General features: G+C 51.8%; 1 protein-coding gene across 2 annotated transcripts in view; it reads left to right on the top strand.

Moving 5' to 3' along the window:
• The window catches only part of MAML2 (mastermind like transcriptional coactivator 2), a 114,825-nt gene that overhangs the window by 85,917 nt on the left and 19,893 nt on the right, over positions 1-9,015 (top strand). The gene's annotated exons all lie outside the window — the stretch shown is intronic.

Raw genomic sequence — 9,015 nt, 5'->3', positions numbered from 1 at the left:
TGAGTGTGGCGGTGCACAGCTGCATGAGTGAGACTGAGTGAGGCAGGGGTGCAGCAACGTGGGAGGGGTGTGTGCAGTGACGGGCACAAGTGGGAGGTGGAGCTGGAAATTCAGGGGAAAGAGAGAAAGCCTGTTGGAGGGGGCCGGGCAGTGGCACTTTGGGGAGTAAGAATGGAAAGAAGGAGGAGAGGGAGGGGAAGAAGAAAGGAAAGAGAAGAGGATGGGGAGTCAGGAGGTAGCAGACCTGGTAGAGTGCAGACCTTCCCATGAGTAAGGACCCAGGTGTGAGGCCCAGGAGCACCTGGGAGCCCCGGGGGAGCGCCTCAGGAAGCGGCACTGTCACTCCTTCTCCCTCAGTCTCCTCTCCTTGGTTTGTCTCTCTTTATCTGATTTTTAAAATATTTTAGTTTTTATTAAGAATTTATTTATTGGGAGTCGGGCGGTAGCGAAGGAGGTTTAGCGCAGGTGGAGCAAAGCACAAGGACCAGCCTAAGAATCCCGGTTCGAGCCCCCGGTTCCCCACCTGCAGGCAGGTCCCTTCACAGGCAGTGAAGCAGGTCTGCAGGTGTCTGTCTTTCTCTCCCCCTCTCTGTCTTCCATCCTCTCTCCATTTCTCTCTGTCCTATCCAACAATGACATCAATCATAACTACAACAGTAAAACAACAAGGGCAACAAAAGGGAATAAGTAGTAAATATTAAAAAAGAAATTATTTATTCATGAGAAAGATAGGAGAGAGAGAGAGAGAAAGAACCAGACATCACTCTGGTACATGTGCTGCCAGGGATTGAACTCGGGACCTCGTGACTGAGAATCCAGTGCCTTATCCAGTGTGCCAACTTCTGGACCACTCTTTTATTTTATTTCATTTTATTTTTAATTTATAAAATGGAAATGTTGACAAGACCATAGGATAAGAGGGGTACAGCTCCACACAATTCCCACCACCAGATCTCCATAACCCATCCCCTCCCCTGATAGCTTTCCTATTCTTTGTATTTATTTATTTATAAAAAGGTAACATTGACTAAACCATAGGATAAGAGGAGTATAACTCCACACAATTCCCACCACCAGAACTCAGTATCCCATCCCCTCCCCTGATAGCTTTCCCATTCTCTATCCCTCTGGGAGCATGGACCCAGGGTCATTGTGGGATGCAGAAGGTGGAAGGTCTGGCTTCTGTAATTGCTTCCCCGCTGAACATGGGCGTTGACTGGTCGGTCCATACTCCCAGCCTGTCTCTCTCTTTCCCTTTTCTGATTTTTTATATCTTTTTTTTTTTTTAAGGAATGAAAGATAAAATAGACTGGGAGCAGTGAAATGACATATGGATGAGGCTCCTAGTGGCCATCACCCTCGTGTGTGTGTGTGTGTGTGTGTGTGTGTGTGTGTGTGTGTGTTCCTTTCTGTTTGATTGGATAGGACAGAGAAATTGAGATGGGGTGATAGAGAGGGGGAGAGACAAAGAGACACCTGCAGACCTGCTTCACCGCTTGTGATGCGACCCCCCTGCACATGGGGAGGAGCATGAGCTGGAACCCAGATCTTGCACATGGTAATGTTAGGAAGGAAGGAAGGAAGGAAGGAAGGAAGGAAGGAAGGAAGGAAGGAAGGAAGGAAGGAAGGAAGGGAGGGAGTCATCTCTCCTTTTGGATCTGTAAATCTCAGTTGCACATTTTCTAAACTGTTCAGGCTCTCCATCCTGAAGTGAATGGGCAATTCTCTCTTTAGGCCGAGCCTCTGCTCCTCTTGTCTCTCTGCCCTGCCCCCGCCTCCCCGTCTATATATATCTGCAGCTCCCCCAGGACGCCCCTGAGCGCTGGAAGTGCTCTTGGGGGAAGCCAGAGAGAGACGTTCCCAGACTCCTGCGCCGCAGGGGTCAGTGCCCAGTGGACAGCGTCCTGGGGGGCCTCCCGGGATCCTGAGAAAACAGCCCACGGCAGTGGGCTGAGCATTGCGTCCTCCTGGGAGGGCAGGGTGGGCTCTGTGTGGTGTGAGCCCCGGGGGGTGGGGGAGCCGCTGGGCCGGAAGTGCCAGTGGGTGAGAGGTTGTTGAGAGACACTCAGCTGGGGTGGGTTTCCCTAAGAGACGGCCCCTGGGGGCCGGGTGGTGGGGAGAGACTGGCTGCTGCTGACTGCCTGCCACCCTGATGTGATCTTCCTTCCTCCTTTCCTTCCCCTTCTGTTCCTCCTTCTGTTCCTCCTTCTCCTCCTCCTTCTCCTCCTCCTCCTCCTTCTCCTCCTCCTTCTCCTCCACCTTCTCCTCCACCTTCTCCTCCTCCTTCTCCTCCACCTTCTCCTCCTCTACCTTCTCCTCTTCCTTCTCTTCCTCCTTCTCTTCCCTCTTCTCCTCCTCCTTCTCTTTCCCCTTCTCTTCCTCTTTCTCCTCATCCTTCTCCTCCTCCTTCTCTTCCTTCTCCTCCTCCTTCTCCTCCTCCTTCTCCTCCTCCTTCTCCTCCTCCTTCTCCTCCTCTACCTTCTCCTCCTCCTTCTCCTCCTCTACCTTCTCCTCTTCCTTCTCTTCCTCCTTCTATTCCTCCTTCTCCTCCTCCTCCTCCTTCTCCTCCTCCTTCTCCTCCACCTTCTCCTCCTCCTTCTCCTCCACCTTCTCCTCCTCTACCTTCTCCTCTTCCTTCTCTTCCTCCTTCTCTTCCCTCTTCTCCTCCTCCTTCTCTTTCCCCTTCTCTTCCTCTTTCTCCTCATCCTTCTCCTCCTCCTTCTCTTTCCCCTTCTCCTCCTCCTCTTTCTCCTCCTCTTCCTCCTTTATCTTCTTTCCCCCCTTCTCTTCCTTCTCCTCCTTCTCTTCCCCCTCTTCTTTCTTTGCCACCAGGGTTTTTGCTAGGACTTGGTACCAACACTAGGAATCCACCACTCCTGATGGTTACCCTCCCCCCTTTTAAATGTTTTCTATTTGCATTGGATGGAGACAGAGAGTGACTGACAGAGGAAGAGAGATAGAGAGGGAGAGTGACAGAGACACCTGCAGCCCTGCTTCACCGCTCAGGAAGTGTCACCCCTGCAGGTGGGGCAGGGGTTGGAACCTGGGTCCTCACTCATGGCCAGTGTGTGCTAGAGCAGCCCCACCCACCCCCAGGCTTTTAAATTTCTTTATTGGGGGATTAATGCTTTACGTTCCACAGTAAATACAATAGTTTGTACATGCATAACATTGCCCCACTTTCCCATATAATGAAACAACCCCCACTAGGTCCTCTGTCATCCTTCATGGACCTGTATTCTCCCCACCCACCCACCCCAGAGTCTTTTACTTTGGTGCAATACAGCAACTCCAGTTCAGGTTCTACTTGTGTTTTCTTTTCTGATCTTGTTTCTCAACTGCTGCCTGAGAGTGAGATCATCCCATATTCATCCTTCTGTTTCTGACTTACTTCACTTAACATGAATTTTTCAAGGTCCATCCAAGATCGGCGGAAAACGTTGAAGTCACCATTGTTTACAGCTGAGTAATATTCCATTGTGTATATAAACCACAACTTGCTCAGCCACTCAGCTGTTGATGGACACCTGGGTTGCTTCCAGGTTTTGGCTATTACACATTGTGCTCTGTGAACATATGTGTATACAGATCTTTTTGGATTGTTGTGTTGGGTTCCTTAGGATCTATCCCCAGGAGAGGAATTGCAGGGTCATAGAGCAGGTCCATTTCTAGCCTTCTGAGAGTTCTCCCCCCAGGCAGTTTTTTTTTTAATTACTTGTCTTCAGTCTCTCTCTCTCTCTCTCTCTCTCTCTCTCTCTTTTCCTGTGTGTTACCACTTTAAACGCCGTCAAACATGTATCCGGACATTTTCCAAATCACGAGAAGGTCACTTTGGCTCAGATACTTCAGGCCCTAGAAATAGGGGACTTCCTACAACAAACAACAAGAGCAACAAAAGGGGGAAAAATGGCCTCCAGGAACAGTGGATTCATGGAGCAGGCACCGAGCCCCAGCAATAACCCTGGAGGCAAAAAAGACAGAAAAGAAAGAAAGAAAGAAAGAAAGAAAGAAAGAAAGAAAGAAAGAAAGAAAGAAAGAAAGAAAGGGAAATAGGGGACTTCCTGTGTGCTGAGCTGCAGAAACCCCAACCAACTGTGAGGCATGTGTTCTGGGGGATGCTGGGGTCCCAGGTTCTGGCCGCCTTTTTACACTGTGTTCCCTGGGATGCAGGTGGGAGGCGGCAGTGAAGGGTTTGTAACAGCATAGTCCAGGGCCAAGGGCTGCAAGGCCAGCTGCCGTCTCCAGGATGTGAGGGATGAGACTCAGAGCCCCAGAGCTCTTCTCCCCGCCTCCCCTGGGCACCCCCATCCCCGCTGCCCAGATGAAGGCCCGGGGCTCGCACAGGATCCTCCCCACCTTCTGTGAGTGTGATGCTGGCCATCCTCAGTCCTCACGTGGGAAGGAAACCCAGGCTCAGAAAGGCGCGGGCTGCCTGACCCGAGGCTCGCGAGGCAGAGAGGACTCAGCATCCAGCACCCACGTCTAGGCCTGGGTTCTGCCTGGCCTTCTTTGCAGCTGCATGTGGTGTGGGCCTGGATGCAAAGACCACTGAGTGAACCTCCAGGGGCTAGCAGAGAGAGAAGGAGAGAGAAAAAGGGGGAGGGAGAAAGAGAGGGAGAGAGAGAACAGAAGGAAAGTTTCCCTTGAAAGGTATCAGATGACTTACCTGCAGATCCTCCTTTAGAAAAGGTCCCAGGTTCCAGCTGTGTCACATGACAGACAGCAGGCTGTCTGGTGGGGGCAGAGGGCAGAGTTTTATTTGTTCTGCACATGTCTTGTCCATGATGCAGTCTTCCTGCCTTTAGTTCTTTGCTCCGTGCCAGTGCCACCAATCCACTGATCTCAGCACCCATTTCCCCCTTTCTATTATACTTGCTAGAACAGACAGAAATCGAGAGGGAAAGGGGAGAGGAAGAGGGGGGAGAGACAAAGACAGACACCTGCAGTCTTTTTCACCACTTGTGAAGCTTCCCCCTCAGGTGGAGGAGGGACCCCCACCCTGGATCCTTGTGCAGGTCCTTGCACTTTGTACTAATGTGTTTAACCCAGTGTGCCACCACCTGGCCCTCTTTAAAAAAAAATTTTTTTTTTTCTTTTTTGCCTTCAGGGTTATTGCTGGAGCTTGGTGCCTGCACCATGAATCCACGGCTCCTGGAGGCCTTTTCCTCCCCTTTTGTTACCCTTGTTGTAGCCTTGTTGTGGTCATTATTGTGTTTATTGATGTCGTTCGTTCGTTGTTGGATAGGACAGAGAGAAATGGAGAGAGGAGGGGAAGACAGAGAAGGGGAGAGAAAGACAGACACCTGCAGACCTGCTTCACCGCCCGTGAAGTGACCCCCCTGCAGGTGGGGAGCCGGGGGCTCGAACCGGGATCCTTATGCCCGTCCTTATGCTTTGTGCCACATGCGCTTAACCCGCTGCACTACCGCCCGACCCCCCTCCAATTTTTTTTATTATCTTTATTTATTGGATAGAAACAGCAGAAATCGAAGGGAAGGAGAGATGGAGAGGGAAAGAGTCAGAGAGACATCTGCGGCCCTGCTTCGTCACTTACAAAGTTGCCCCCTGCAGGTGGGGACCAGGGGCTTGAACCTGGGTCCTTGCTCACTGTAGTGCGTGAGCCTAACCAGGTGCGCCACACCCAGCCTCAGGACTGAGTCTCTTCATTTGCCTCTCTGAGCTCTGAACTGTGCAAGTGTTTCACTCCTACTCTCTCTCTTCATCTTCCAACACCTTCAACTCAGTTTCTTAGCAGAAACCAAAGGTTTCCAGACCCGGGAAGGCTACTGAGGTGGGGATGATGGCCAGACGAAGAGTCTGGGGTCCTGTGAGAAACTCACGGAGCTGCCAGGAGGTGGCACACAATACAGTGCACAAGGACCCAGGTTCAAGCCCCTTGCCCCCACCTGCAGGGGGAGAGCTTTAGGAGTGGTGAAGCAGAGCTGCAGGTGTCTCTCTGTCTCCCCCTCTCTCAATTTCTTTGTCTCTATTCAACAATAAAAAAAGAAAAAGAATCACGCAGAGATGCTTTATCAAGTGTGTGTTGCTTCCGTTGAACCAAGCCACAGCTGCGGTAGGAGCAAGGCTCACATCCCTCTTAAAATTACTTTTGTTTCCTTTTGCCAAGAAAAGAGAGAGAGATGGAGAGAGAGAGAGAGAGAGAGAGAGAGAGGATCTTACCAAAATAGAAATGAGTTCAGTTTAGATGAAAATATACGTGAGAAAAAAAGGAAATTGTTCCCTTTCCTTTGAATTTCTTGTCTCTATTTTATACCATGGCCTACTCTTGAATAAAACTTGCAATTAAAAACTATCAAGAAGAGGCAGAAATTAAAGGAAAGGAGCAGAGGTGGCAGGCGCGGAGACCCCCCACCTCTCCAGCTCATCGTCAGGATGCTTTGAAAGGAGAGGTAATTGCAGGTCCTCACCTAGCTGGAGACACGCTAAAGAGAACGTGGGGATGGAGTCCAAATCGACACGTCCTCTCTAGTCCAAGCTCTCCTGGCTTCTCAGAGCAGGAGGTTCAAGAGCCTCCCGCTCCAGTACGGGCTGTGTGTTTCATCCGCATTCCAGGTGCTTGAATCTGGGCTCCTTCGAAAAAACTGGAGAAATCCAACTCCGTTCTTCCTATATGACCAGCGCATTTCTGCTTTGTTCTGATGAATTCTTGGGCCTCAACAAGGAAAGGCTTTTCAGCTGGCAAGAAGATTTCTCCACTGAGCCGTGACTGAAACTTTTCACCGGTGTGGGGCTCAGAGGGAGTGTCTGTTGCTCTATGGAGAAGGCCGGCAGGAAGGGACTTGGACTGTGGACGTTTCTCCTTATTACTTTCTTAATTACTTTCTTAAAAATATTTTATTTATTTATCAATGAGAGAGAGAGAGAGAGAGAAAACCAGACATCCCTCTGGTACATATGCTGCCAGACATCAGACTCAGAACCTCCTTCTTGAGAGTCCAACACATTGTCCACCTCACCGCTTCCAGGACAGACCACTCTCTGATTACTGTTTTTAGTTTTTTTTTTCTTTTGCCTCCAGGGTTATTGCTGGGGTTCAGTGCCTGCACTATGAATCCACTGCTCCTGGAGGCCATTTTTTCCCATTGTGTTGCCCTTGTTATTTTTGCCATTGATGTTGTTGTTGTTGGATAGGACAGAGAGAAATGGAGAGAGGAGGGGAAGACAAAGAGGGGGAGAGAAAGACCGCCTGTGAAGCGACTCCCCTGCAGGTGGGTAACCGGGGTCTTGAACCGGGATCCTTACACCGATCCTTGTGCTTTGTGCCACGTGCGCTTAACCCGCTGCACTACCGCCTGACTCCCCTCCTGACTACTTTTAACTGTAGGGAAATTTTTTTGTTTTTAATTGACATCGTGTTGCCTGATATAATGTGAGGTGTGTCATTCTGAGGGGGGTTCTGGGGCTGGTGAGATAACTGACTTGGGTAGTTTGCTGCTTTACCGCAAGCATGGTGACCAGCCTCTAGTGTGGCCTGCAACGTGGTTAAGGAAGTGTCTTCTCCTGCCCTTGTCTCTCTCTCCATATATGTATATGGGGGTGTTGTCTTAGCACGTCTGCGAGGGACAGGCATTCACAGCACACACTGTGACGACTTCCTAGGATCTGTAGGATCTGGTTGGAATGTGTTGTCTCAGGCCTCTCCACTGTCATAGTCTGCTCATGTCTAGTCAACTCTACTGCCTGCCTGGGTCCCAGGATAGTGCGGTGTGACACGCCGGGCCCCTGCACTCACTCACTGGAAGACGGCAGTGCTGTATTCCCACCCGACCCTGTGTCTTTCCCAGAGCATGTCTCTGTCCACAGGACATAAACAGTTATGCTTCTGAAAGACGGCAGACAGAGCAGGGCCGTCGTGGCCGCAGACATGCAAGTCCAGTGCTCTGGCTGGCTGAGCCATGTGGCGTGGGGGCTGGAACTCAGGGCCGGGCCGGGTGTGCGTTTGTATTGGGGAGGGGGAGGTGAAGACACCAAAGGCCACACTCGTAAACTTTGACACAAGCAGTGCAGGTGCCAAGAACCGCCCACACACACACCCCAGGCCTGCCCCTGCCCTGTGCATACCCAGGACGCTGACTCCCCTGTGTCCGTGCTCTGCGTGGGCCCCCGGTGTCCGCCAGTCTGTCTCTGCTCTGGGGCTGCAGGTCTGGGGTGAGAGAGGTTGGCTATCTGTGCCCGAGGGCTGGCAGGGGGTTGGCACTTCAGGACCCACCAGGGCTGCAGCCCCGAGCCTTCAGGGAGTGAGGGGACCCGGCCTTCCCCCTCATGCTGAGGTCAGGCTCCCGCAGGAGGATGCAGGGCCAGCATGACTTGCTGGGAGGGCAGAGAAGCCTCTGGGCGCTAGGACGCCCAGAATGCATGTGGGGATGGGGGTAGGGGTGTGCACAGGGACCCTCAGAGGCTTGGGGCAGGGTGTGCAGGGACCCTCAGAGGCTGCCGGCCCCTGTGCTCCTGACCTCAAAGCCCCTCCTTGTTTGAGGGTCAAGCTCACACACTGTTTGAACTGAACCCCGGACAGTGCTCAGAGCCTGAGCCCTAGCCTGCTGGAGAGCCCCATGGGTAGAGAGGCCCGGCAGGGCAGAGCCATCTGGTGACGCCGGCAACCGGCCTCCTGGTGGCCTCCTGGTGGCCCTGCCTTAGTCTCCCCCGTCTCTCCCCAGTCTCTTCCCGGGCCCAGATGAGCACACAGTCCCTGCAGTGGACCAGTCACCTTATTCTGTGCATTCAAGTGGGATGGGAGGGGGGGCTTTATTGATATCTTTTTTTTTTCTCCAGGGTTATCTCTAAGGCTCAGTGCTAGTACCAGAAATCCACTGCTCCTGGAGATCATTTTTCCCATTTTCTTACTGGATAGGAAAGAGAGAAATCGAGAGAGGAGGGGAAGACAGAGAAGGGGAGAGAAAGACAGCAACCACCCCTGCAGGTGGGGAGCTGGGGACTCAAATCCCCATCTTTGGCTCGGTTCCTTGAACTGCAAACTATATGCTTAACTCTGTG

Source organism: Erinaceus europaeus, chromosome 20 (genome assembly GCF_950295315.1).
Source record: "Erinaceus europaeus chromosome 20, mEriEur2.1, whole genome shotgun sequence".
Lineage (NCBI taxonomy): Eukaryota > Metazoa > Chordata > Mammalia > Eulipotyphla > Erinaceidae > Erinaceus > Erinaceus europaeus.
This window is presented reverse-complemented; position numbering and strand designations above follow the sequence as displayed.